General features: G+C 34.2%; 1 long non-coding RNA gene across 12 annotated transcripts in view; it reads left to right on the forward strand.

Annotated features, from left to right (window-relative positions):
• The first annotated feature begins 371 nt into the window (after positions 1 to 371).
• The window catches only part of LOC115494258 (uncharacterized), a 153,375-nt gene continuing 140,656 nt past the window's right edge, over positions 372 to 13,090 (forward strand). For 3 of the 12 annotated variants that reach the window (XR_012054921.1, XR_012054914.1, XR_012054915.1), the window contains exon 1: positions 380 to 736. This is a non-coding gene — a long non-coding RNA (uncharacterized lncRNA). Of the gene's footprint in view, positions 737 to 13,090 lie in introns of all 12 variants that reach the window. The other 9 variants (XR_012054922.1, XR_012054924.1, XR_012054919.1 and 6 more) reach the window with 8 other exon arrangements.

Genomic DNA, 13,090 nt, shown 5'->3' on the forward strand with positions numbered 1-13,090 from the left:
CTTCTTTTTGAGCCATGAAGTAGACACCATTGAAGACTCATGAAGAGTTAACAGACAATCTATTGTTCACAGACTGCTTAAGTCAGCAATTGAATATTTTGAAGTTGATGTAATTTCTGTACTTCATGCTGTAGGAATGTTTTAATTTGATTAATATTTCTTTAATTGAAGAAGAACAATAGTGAATGAGATTTTTTAGGATAGGAGTCTTGTTTTCTTTCCAAGTTTGAGTTGTTTCCCATAGAAATTGCAAAAGAACCAGCCAGTCTGCTGGCCTATCAAGCATAAAAGGTTTGATTGTCTCTTCTGGCCATGTTGGCATAGTGGATGGAAAACCTGCTGCTCTGGGAAAAGAGCCTGTGGCAGGGCAGGATACAGCTCCACTGAATTATTTTTTTGTTTTATCCTGCCTGACCCTTTTCTCTCCTCTGTTAAGACCCTGTGAAAAAATAAGGAGAGGAAGAAGGCAATCAAAGCAAAGACATCAAGAGTTTAGCAGTTCTCTGTGAAAATGTCCCAGATCTTCAGAGGTTGATAGATCAGCTGCATCTGACTTTATTGGAGAGCTTTACTTTTAACATCAAGGTGATCAAGACACTTAGGTGTCAGGTGTTTGTGGGTTTTTTTCTGACACACTAATGCTGCGCTGTACTTTACTGGGAATTTTTAACTGTGGAGAAAATGTCAAATAAGATTACCTTCAAGACACACAAAAATCGGTCTCAGCTACTCTGAGGTAAGCTGTGCTTGCAGATATTTTTATAGTATGGTTTGATGATTATAGGTAACATGAAGTACGGATTACATCTTCAGCAGAAGACAAGTGATGTCCTACTTTTTTCCAGAATAAATAGTCTTGAAATAAATAAGAAGAGAGCATACAAAGGGATTCAAGAAAAATAGATTTAAAATTAGAATGCATTTTTATTTAACATCTATTCATTCCTTTCAATATAAGTTATATAAGACATGCCTTTCAAAGGCATGAAAAACTACAGGTTGCTTCTCAAAATACCAGAAGTGCAAACAGATAGAAAGTTGCTATCATAAAACAACAACAACAGCAACAACAACAAAAAACAAAACTAAAGAAAAAATCCAACAAAAACACATTCAAACAGAGTGCTGTTGTTAAATACTTTTTTGGGAGTTATTGGGGGAAAAAAAATCTTATTTCCCTAAATTTTACTAATTTTATCTGAAAATAAATACACCGTTGAGATAGATCATAATTACAAGATAAAAGTGATTTTTTCCAGGAAAGTCCTTTCAAAAAATATTTGCAGCACAACACTATCTTTTCTTATACTCTCTGAATTTTTCTTATAGAAAAAACAAGATGAGAAAAAATTGAGTGACAGAGATAAAAAAGAATGTCACATTAGTATTTATTTCTGTTATTTCTTTCTACTTAATGGAAAAACTATGATAATTTATTTCATGGGTTTATCTCTATATCAGAATTTCTCTATAATCTGTTGTGCATACACAAAAGCAAAACTCATAGGACACAAGTTGTTTGAAGATAGAGTATGCTTTGAATTTTCGATATAAATTTCACAAATTAAATGAGAAGGACGGTCCTGGGTAATTTGTTTTTCTTAAGCTATAGATTCCCTCTCACTTATCTTAAAAAAGAATTTACTTTGTAGAAACATTGAAAACTTTGAAACAAAATGAAATATTCTGAAATGTTAAACATTTGCACAGTAGCCAGTATACTACCTACCCCATTCTTAAGAAATTCTACTTAAGTACTTTCTATCTCAGTGGGAACATTGCAGCCAACAAACCTTATGTTTGCCACAGAAATGGTCTATATTCAACCACTTTTCTTTAATGACTGGAGGCATATACCAAAGCAAAGGCGTGTACACTCTAATGAAATTAAGGACATTGAGACACTATAATTCTTACAAGTAGCTTAGATATTAAATAGAAAACAAGATACTGGAGATACTAATACCATAATAAGGTATTAATTTTTATTGCTAGAAGGTATAACTGAGATTACATACTCTCACCTTTTGTGTGACATGTGTAAGTCACTGCAGATAAACACTACTTGACATACCATATTCTTATACTTTACCTTCCAGTTGTTTCCTAGACCTCATTTGAAAATGCATTTGTATCATCTAAGGACACCAGAGACTATGTAATGATGTGAGAAAAGGACCTGCAAGTCATGGAGTGCAGAAAATACCTTTGCAGGAGCAGTGTTTCTTGCAGGTCAAGAAAAGTTATTATTCCCTGCTATTTGGTGGTTGTGAGTCTGCTTTTGGAGTACTGTGTCCAGTTTTTATTCCCTGGTGCTGGATGTGCTGGAATGGATATGTCAGAGAAGTATCACAATGATTTGGAGTATGGAACACAAAATGTTTAAGAGGCTGATACCTGAGTTTGAGCAGTGTTTAGATCAGGCTTAGGAAAATATTAATGAAGTTTTATGCAGAGAAGAGAGATAGACTCTTCTTGGAGATGTGTAGTGATGCACAAGAAGCTCTGGAGGACAGAAACTGCAATAGCAAAAACTCTGATATTCCTCTGATTAGGAAAAAATAAATCAGATACCAGGGTAAAGTTTTTCACCACTAGAATAAGCAAAAACTGAGACAGTCTCCCATAGAGGCTGGGAATGGAATCTTCATCCCTGAGGGTGAGGTATTTTAAACTCAAGCTTCTTAACGTTGATCTGTTTGATGCTGCTTGAAGTGAGGTCTTAGACTAAATGACTTTTAGAAATTCTTTCTAAATTATTCCATGATTGTGAGATACACAAACCTAAGTGTCTAAATTAGGAAAAAAGTGTCCATGTATATTTTCTTAAATCTCTGGAGGGTTAAGAAAATGCAGTCTACCTGCCCCAAATGGCTTTCTGGAGAATTAAGTATGTCTCCTGGGGAAATAAAGGAACACTGGTAAATGCATTGCCTTAAGCTGGGAGCAGATATTTTTCTGTGTTCACTAAAGGAAGCATAGTGCGAAAAGGATTTTTTTTTTTTCCCTACTAGTTTCCAATTCTCAGTCTTTGTCTGTGCCCATTATTTAAGAGCTTTATTTGGTATGAATATAGCTACTGCGTGGATGAGTGAGAAAATGAATGGAATATGGGAAGCATATGGGGTATAGAACATATGATACATAGGAGAGGAAGCAGTCTATAAGGGTGGATGTTTGGATTTTTGAATCTCCTTTTCTCTAGTTGCATAAGGTTTGGTATGGAACTTGTCAAATTCACCAAAAAAAATCATACAGTGCACACATTTTTTTTCTCTTACTGTGGGAGTAAATCACCAGATAACATTAGATTTTCTGTTTTTCAATTCCACAAGACTGTTCTTTATCACAAATTATTGGTTGTTGATTTTATTTTGTATTTCACAAAGAATATTCTATTGAGGTACTAAAGAAAGTTAGACAGAATCACAAAAGGGCAACAAAAATGTAGTTTAAGTTCAGAGTTATGTTATGAAAAGAGTCCTGGCCATGTTTTCAAAAGTATTTCAAACCATTACAATAAATGTTATGTATACACAGTCTAATTAACAGATTAAACTTCCTGATACATAATTAATTTTACCATAACAAATAATGCACAGATATAAGAAATGAGAGACCATAAAAAGAAAAGGGACTATATAGAATCTCACATAGCACCTAAAAATTTTCCTCTTGCATTTTTTCCTTACAAATATGGCAACTAGGAACAGAGTAACTATAATTGCCTGAAGAACAGAAGACTGAACTATTGTTTGTCATACTGCCACCTAATGAGAGGGAAAATCACTGACCCTAAATAGGCTGAAATGATGAGATTCACATTGACTATGGGAATCTCATCATTGGGATCATATCATTGTTTCATCCTTTAGAATTCAGCATTCCAAACACTTTCCTGTTGGGGAGGATGAGTAAATACGATTGCCTGGCAAAAGATTTACAATAGTACAGCCAGGATGAAAAAAATCCCCCCTACTGGTTGGACAATGTCCTTACCTACAGATAGGTCCAAAAGTCAAATGGACTGTTCTATCTCAACCCCCAAAATGTATGGTTCATCCCACACCTGTAACCCTTCCCTGAAACATCAAGTGTCTGTAACCCCATTGGCCCAAATCTTGTTTCAGCCCACCTTGAAGCCCCCTGATAAGGGGTCTCCGAGTGGCCAGACGCTCTCTTGGAACCCCCACTCCCTTGGAACTTCCACCCACTCCTGGAGCACCCTCTTGTCTCCCTCTACCCCTTGTCTCTCCACTCCCCCATTCCCTCAAGCCTTGCCACGTGCTGCCTCTGGCAGCTCCAAGCAAGACCTTTCACCATCTATAATAAACCTGATATTCTAAGAGCAACCTTCAGAGATTGTCTCCATTCATCCAAACCATCCTGGAGCCCAGTTTTCCCCACACTTTCCTTTTCTCTGGACTTTCCTGATTTCCCCTAAGCAACCAGGATAATTTATTTAAACTGAACTGAAGAGGTATTGTGATTTCAAATATTTCATATGCTTTGAGCTGTACAGCACATTTTATGCAGCAGAGTCCCGGTAAGATCTTACTTCATGAGACCTCGGTCATATCACAGTAGGCAGTCACATTTGTGAGCTATCAGCTGTAAAATGAGATTAACAAAGAAAACTAAAATTAGTAACAGTGTGTTTCTTGCCTGTGACAATACATATAGTAAGCAATTGATGATGATGGAAGATTTTTCCTCTTACTTCAACTAATAAAGAAATAAAAACATTTTATCAGTAGCACTGAACTCTGTCCCAGTCCCTGTCCCTGTCTGTGTGGGAAGGAAACAGAACATTTTAACCCACAGATCTTTTTTTTTTTTTTTTTTTTTTTTTCCAAGGCCTAGACAAAATGGCAGTGACAGAAGGGTACTGCTCCCTGGCAGAGCTTTATTGAATTACAATAAAGACAGTAAAGTGTGGACAGGGGCTGGAAACAGTCAGCTGATTCAATGGAGCCAAGGAGATACTGGATGCAATTCTCACAATTAAAGCTCTTCTAAAGGCACCAGACAATTTTTTTCCAAAGCAAGAAGTCCACCCTGAAACCTAACCTATTTCATAGCCTTTCACCTGTTGATCCTTCCACCACCTCAATGAAAAAATTGTTGATATTTTCAATTTGTTAAATATCACAAAATATTGATTAAAGGCTTTTTCAAGCAATTAGTGATTTGAACTAAATACAACAATATAAATTTACATTCACTTATTGGCTATAGTGGAAAGTAAATCCAAAATTGTTCCATACCGTTTAATAGAGAAAAAAGGGTGAATCCCTTAGGTGATACCACCTATTGATTGAAGCTCCTACAAAAATAATCTCTGAATTAATTTTCTGGGCTTTTATCATAATAAATGTGTATGCTCAGAAATAGATTTCTTTCATTTCACTCAGACTATGCTTAAGAATATGTGAGGTTTATTTCATATCTTGCTAGAGTGTTTGCTGATATTTTTCAGTGGTAAAGTTAAAAATAAAAATATTTTCTTTACAACATGAGATTTCACTCTCATAAACTAAAATTTATCAGAGTGCATTTTCCTATAATAAACATTTAGATTTTCTCAAATTGGTAACTTTTAAGTATTGTAAGTGCTCTACCATGGATTTCCTGCTATATTTTCCTAACACTTACAGCCACAGAGTTTCTTAAGAAAATAAGTGAGACTAATAAATTAAAAGATTATCAAGGAAAATAATGTAATCATCTGCTTGAAATTAGCAGAGAATATGCCATGCTCCATGCGTGGCTGTTTTGCACCCAAAAAACCTCAGGTATTCAATGCAACCAATTATTCTATGCTTCAATTTCCTTAAATATATAATAAAATAGGCTAGTGAATTGATTTTTTTTTTACTTCTGATGCAATCCTCTTGGTTTATATTTGTACCTCAGTCTATAAAATTGTACTCAGGTATGCCTCAAACTGAAAGATACTTTTGGGGGGCACTAAGATCTGTTTCTTGCCTTTTGTTTACTCTTTTGTCACATAGCATTTTCTATATCTGAAAGGACCACAAAGCCAAAATGCAGCATTAAGAGCTAACCATAAAAAATGCAATGTTTCAGAAAAATCTCCACAACTATGGAGTCATCACCACAGTAAGAAGGGAAGTACTTCTGGTTGATAGCATATATTTGTACTTCATTAATGAGTGAAGTTAGCTGCCTAATTCTTACCTAGCACAGCTATTACAAAGCCGTATTACTACTGCTGATTACAATTGATATCTTTATAGCAGTAAAAAGAATATTAACAAAATACAGACCTAAATACTAATACAATATTGTCCATACAGTTTATTGTAAGGAAAACCCTTTGGCTGTGGCCCAAATTAGCTGCATTGTGTCAAAAATTTATCAGTTTTATTCTGGGTACAATATTTGTGCTGAAAATCTGCTTCCTACAATCAGTTTGCAGGCAGTCAAGTGGTTTTTTTGGGGGTTTTTTGGGTATTTTTTTTGGTAGTTCAGTAAAAAAGTGAACTCTATGGACAAATTTGTTATGATTTTGGTAAGGGCTCAAAACCTAGTCTTTAACCTATTTTATTTATTTAAGTAATAGACAATATTATCTTCAGAGAGATTGGTACAAAGCTTCCAACAGGAAACTCAAAAAGAAAGAAAAAACCTATTACCTATAAGGTTGGATTAATTTTTTGTATTTATATACTTTGACTATCAAAATAAAAAAATATATCATTAATATGCTATTCATCAGGTTTTTGGTTGGGGAAAATTTAATTCATGTTGTCTCACAGAAATTGAAGACATTGAAGTGATATGTATTACTGCAATATTATTTTTTAGCTGTTTCTATCACACTTCACTGTCACTTTCTCCTATTTTCTGATCCTGTTCATATACCCTAGAAATTAGTACAGGACATTATTCTGTCTCTAGGATAAAAACATTTTCTTTTTGGTGCTCTAAATCTCCCCTTCAGGCCAAGGAGGGAGTTAAATCTAAATCTCTTTCTGGCTGGATGATTTAGCCACTAATCTGCTTTGTTTAAAATAGTGCACAATAGTGGCCAAAGCTTTTCTTCTGCATGTGCTGTTTTCTAAAAAGCAGTTTCTACTGTAATAAAATGCATATTTTGACTTTCATTTGACATGCTTTCCACACCAAATTTGGTGCTTCACAGCCCTCTGTCTTGCAACCTCAACCATGAGAGTTGTAAGAACTGCTAGACTGCACTGCACTGCAATGTGAATGGCCTTAACTGTGCAATAAACACAAAAATCTGGAATCTGATAAAATAGAGGCCTTTTAATCTAACTTTATCTAAAAATTTAGACAAACGGTCTTAAACAAAAATTGTCTATATTTCTTTTAGAGTTTTACACACCTGTCTTCTAAGAAATTCACTTGGTAGATAGCTGAGAAAAATGTGCAAATATTAGATGGTTAAATTAAATTACATCAGTCCCATTCCTTTGAAAAAAAAAAATCAGAGAACTGTCTAGTAGCTTCAGATGTACTGGGTTGTTCTTGGATTATAGTTTTGAACTCTAGGTTTCAATTCCGTCCAGAACCTGCTTGTTTACTTAGTAGCACTCTCACTAAAGGATAGACAAGCATCTAGTAGTGCTAACAGAATTAGATGATTGAAGGCTCCTTGCCCTTTTTGTACAAAAACTTGTAAGTACAGCAAACTTTTGTACAACAACTTGTTAGTACAAGTCAGGAATCCAGGTTTGACCTAAGAGTATTATTCAAAGCTACAGCTTTCATGATGAAAATCTCGACCTGCTTTGTGGATCTGTTTTATTGTGCAGAATGAAATGAGCAAGATGGAAGCTGAGACAGAAATTAATATTGTCGATGGCTACAACACACAGTATTAAAGTATGGGACTCAAGTCTCTAATTATTTCTACTTTTTGTTTGATGATTGAATAATACAAATACATAAACAATTTAAACAATAGAAACCTGGGCTCTCTTATCTTGGTTGAGAGTTCTACTGATAGAATTTGCTCTCTTTTCATTACTTTCCCTAATCTTACAATACTTTCATTATAATTTTGAAAGCAGTGTGACAGGAAAGATGGAGAATTCATCAGCTTGATGAGAGTGATTACAAATTAGTGATGAAAATTTCTATTCTCCTTGAATTTTTTTTCTCTCACAGCCTGTAGACTAGCAGTTTTTATCCTCTCAGACAGCTCCAAGTATTCTTTGGTTTAGATGCAATTGATTATGATAATTGTATTAAACATTGTTTGGGATGTGTTACGCATACTAAGAACACAGTAGAGAAAGTTTACTGCTGGGTAACTTACAAAACTCTAAGAGTCATAGTAGCAATGGATTGGGTTCTAAGATGCTTATCTTTTCTCAAATGCCAGCACCTTTGGCATGACCTGTGGCAAAAATATAAGCAATTAAGACAAGTTTATAAGTGAAATTTTTTTTCTATGTACTAGAGAGGAATAGATTATAGGTTAATTTTGGTTCTTTGATTTACCCCTTAGTTCTAAGTGTGTTAAGCTTGAATAAAACCTAGTGCAGGTACTGAGGTTATTCTTCTTGACATAATACATCACTTGGATCTTCATATTAAGCGGAACTATCTGCCTTTTAAATTTGCATACAGAACTGATTTGTGACATTAGTTTTTCTGTGTAAATATACTTCAATATATTCAGTATATTGTCAATATACTTCCAAATATTGAAGAGTAAAATGAACTATACAATTAAAATTCATTTCATTTACTCTTTAAAATGTCATTCATGATCCTCTGTTGCAATGTTCCAGTATTCCATATATTCCATAAGAATATACTAGCTGTGTGTACAGTGACTGGCAAAATAGTCTACTTTTGTACCTGCTGATAAGCCTTAGTAGATGACAATTGCAATGGATTGTTTACACTGGAAATTTAAAGGTGACAAATATCTGTATTTATGTCAGTTGGCCTATTACCAAAAAGAAAAAAATTCAAATTCATTTTTAATGAGCTATTTGGAGAATGGATGGATTAGAAACTGTGACAATGGTTTAATAAATAATCATGGTCCAAATTAATTAATTTTTCTCTGTCATAATTCTTGAAGAAAAATATAGAATTCTTCAAATTTATTTACATGATGTTTTCAAGAAATTATAGTATTTTTTTGAAAGCAGAGAGCAAAAAATCCCTCAAATATAAAGAGTAAATAATCTTTCATGGGAAAGGAAACAATAAGTTGCTATTTAGAAAAAGACCTAAGTTTATGTTGTTTGATATAGATAAAAAACCATAAACAAGAAGCATTTGTATAGCCATGTAGTCTATGGAGTAGTATAGAATAAATGCATTTGTAAAACTGGACAATCTATTTTTTTTTTTCATTAAACTTCAAGGCTTAAGTGGGACTTTCAGCAAAGTCTGGTTTTGTCCTCATGCAATTTACCTGCTTTAGAAATCTTCAGTTCTAATAATTGTGAAACAAAAAAAATATCAAATATTAAAAGTATTAAGATGTCTTTGTGTGAAAGCACAGTATTTCTACCTAAAGGTTTTTAAAAAAAATTAAGGTGCAATAGGTGTGTTTATTTTAGACAGCAATTGAGACTGTCAATGTAATATTTGTATACATTCTCATGGTTCTGAAAATTTGTTATCTTTCCTCTCATGAAGCTATCCTTCACGGAAAAGACCTTCACTGTACTGTTTTCTGTACAACTGTTATTTCAGAGAAACATGTATGTTTTGTATTTTTATGTATTGTACATGATGACATAAATATACATGTATATTTATGTATTGTACATGATGACATATGAAGAAAGAACCATTTCTTTTGTCCTATTCCTTTTTGATGGTGATTTCGCAGAGAGATTTGGAAATTAATGTCAACCAAACTTTCATCAATGCTCCATGTGCTCTTTTCAAAGCTTTTTTTTGCCTTTGTGACCGCTACTGTGTTTGAATAGGTGCGCACACCTGTAAAATTATCAAATATTAACCCACCAATTCAGCAAGATAATATTCCCAATTTGACATTGCACTTCAAATTTAAGATGCAAGTATTAGATTTATCCAGCAACCAATGTTTTTTTAAATTTAATTTAATACAATCTGTACAATTTCTAAGTACTGAAGCAATGCTGGTTTTATGTCTTCATAGAACAGAGCAGTATCTGGAGGAACATTATAATTTTTCAGATGGTATTTGTTATTACAGTCAGCCATAAAGCCCTAAACTATTTTGGTTTGTGAAATTCTTCCGTCTTTCATCTTGCTTTGAACTTGACAATAATGGAGTCCTCTGTCTTCAGTGTGCTACACAAAGGATTCACATGACAGTGATGTGAGTTCCTACTCACATCAAATTAAAAATTAATTTTGAGAACTTCTTTCCTCTTCTGTTATTCCCAACATTTATATATCCCTTCATAGGAAACTTTCATTAATAGCCTACCCAGTAGGAGTCATGGATATAGGTCTGCATAGTGACTTACATTATATAGACTTATGTTGCATATTAACTCCAAGTTGCCTGAGACTGGCACTTCAGGAAAGTAGTGATCATAATAGACACCATATAACAAGTTAACTAAACAAACATATTTCAAAAAATAATTTAAAATATGAAAAATATTCTTGTAGCATTTTCCTACTTGCTTTCTGAAAGCAAATGGAAAAAGAAAAGGAAAAATTGATAAATCTTAAAAACTATTCTCTGGAGTAGTTACATATCCATCTCTAGAGATGTTCTACTTCTTGCTTTATCCTTTAATCTTTTTCTGTGAACAGCTGTACATTTAAGTCTCTCCTGAATTTTTACCAAGGAACAACTTTCAATGGTATTTTGATATTTATTTAATGACCTTGGAAGGTTTTCTCAGTCTTTTCTGGAACTGCACCTTCTTTCTGAACTCTTATACAACAATTTAATCTATAAAGGTAAAATAAGGGTCTTTTTATTATTTTCCTTCTTTGAAAACTACATCTCAGTAAACTCAGTTTTTTAATGCCCAGCCCGAGAAATATCAGTGATAGCCACCACTACACCATGTCCTGTTTTTTGGCGATCGGGTTGGTCAAACAAACTAAAGATTAAGCTTTAGTGAGTCCATGCTAACTACTTCTGAAAATCTTTTTCTCATTCATGTGGATAAAATGCCCTTCAGAATGAATATATTTTGTATGAATAGATGAGACAGTTTCTGTGATATTTTTAATCATTCTTCAAAGATTGGAGAGCTTAGAAGCTTGGAGCTCCTATTTTGGAGGTGGAAAGTCTCTATAATCTCGATGATTTTAGGTGAGACTTAAGACCCTGTTTAGGAGAACAAAACACATGATTTTAATTTGTATTTAAAATGCGTAAAGAAGTATTTAAAGGAAAAGTCCCAATAAACTATGCCATATATCTGAAAGACTAGTTTTCCCCAACTCTTTCTAGGAATAATGGAGCAGAATTTTATCAAAAAGATGTTGTCCACATGTCCTTTGAAGTTTAATTGTATGGAAGGTGAAAATGAAATTGACAGTAAATAAAAATAGCTTCTTGACATTTCTTTCTTTTTTTTTTTTTAGGGGATTTGTAGTAAAAGAGTTGAAAACAAACAAAATTTGCAATATAATTTCTTTTGTTATTTGATTATTTTCTGCTGAAAAATAGGAAGAACTTTCACTTCCTCCTCTGAATGAAAGTTCCATGACAGATAACAAACCATTCAGTGTAAATTTACCACTAATATAAACATTTTTTATTCAAGCTTCTTTTCTGAGAAATCCATAGAATCTACTAATCCATAGAATCTACTACATAGCCAAAGGTACCTGATAGTGTTGTTTAAAAGTATCTTGTATTAAGACACAAAACAAACAGTAGTGATAAAATATTTGGGACCTTAATGTCATGTTTTGACAGAAATTACTGTAAACTCACATATGCTTCCCATATGTTGCATGATGTATATTTATATAGGAATACAGGCAGACAGGAAGCTTTATGCTGTGCCAATGGTGCTCATTATCAGAGTTCTATCCGTGGAATACATGACAGTTTTTGTTCACTGTATTAATGGATATTAAGGTTATAAATCATAGCTTACAGTCACAGCTATATGTACTGTGTCTGCATGAATCTTTGGCCTAGAAGGCATAAGTACTAAAAATAGCATGACCTAAAATAATTGTAGATGGAAGACATGTTTGCTAGAGTTTAATCTACTCACCCAATTTTCTGCTACTTAAAATCTAATTAATGCAAGGAACTTATTGTAAGCTCACTAAACCTGCAAAATCAGATGAAATGGATAAAACAGTGAGCCAGACGAAAAAAAAAGCAAGGAAAATGAAAAAGGATTGCCCATCAAGTACTGATGTATGGTATGAACAATTAAGATATGTGGTCACCCAGAAAGAGTTCGCAATTTTTGAACCCAGCAAATCCATTTTACTAGCTTGGAATTGGCTGGAATGCTCTCATTCAAGGATTTGTGGTCAATGGCTGAATGTCCAAATGGAGAACCAACGATGAGTAACATTTCTCAGGATTCGGGATTGGCACTATTAAAATCTTCGTTGGTGACATTGACAGTGGGATTGAGTGCATGCTCAGCAAGTTTGCAAGACAAAACTAAGCTGTGTGGTGCAGTCAACATCCTGGAGGGAAGGGATGACATCCAGAGGGACACTGGCAGGCTTGAGAGGTTGGCCTGTGCATATCTCAGGAAACTAAACAAGGCAAACATAAATACAGACTGTACAGAGAAAAGACTAAGCGCAGCCCTTAGGAGAAGGATTTGAGGGTGTTGGTGAATGAGAAGCTCAACATGGAAATGTGAAATGTGGAAATGTGCACTTGTAGCCTGGAACTTGGGGTGGATTAAGAGAAGCTTGTCCAGCAGGTTGACGGAAGTGATTCTGCCCATAGACTATAATCTCATGAAGTTCCCAATGTGAGAAGGACATGAACCTGTTGGAGCATGTCCAGAGGTGGCCACAAACAAGATCAGAGAGCGGATGCACTTCTCCTGTGAAGACAGGCTGAGAGAGTTAGGGCTGTTCAGTGTGGAGAAGAAAGGGCTTCAGAAAGACCTTAGAGCAGCCTTCAGGTATGTGA

The sequence above is a fragment of the Taeniopygia guttata genome, chromosome 3 (assembly GCF_048771995.1).
Source record: "Taeniopygia guttata chromosome 3, bTaeGut7.mat, whole genome shotgun sequence".
Lineage (NCBI taxonomy): Eukaryota > Metazoa > Chordata > Aves > Passeriformes > Estrildidae > Taeniopygia > Taeniopygia guttata.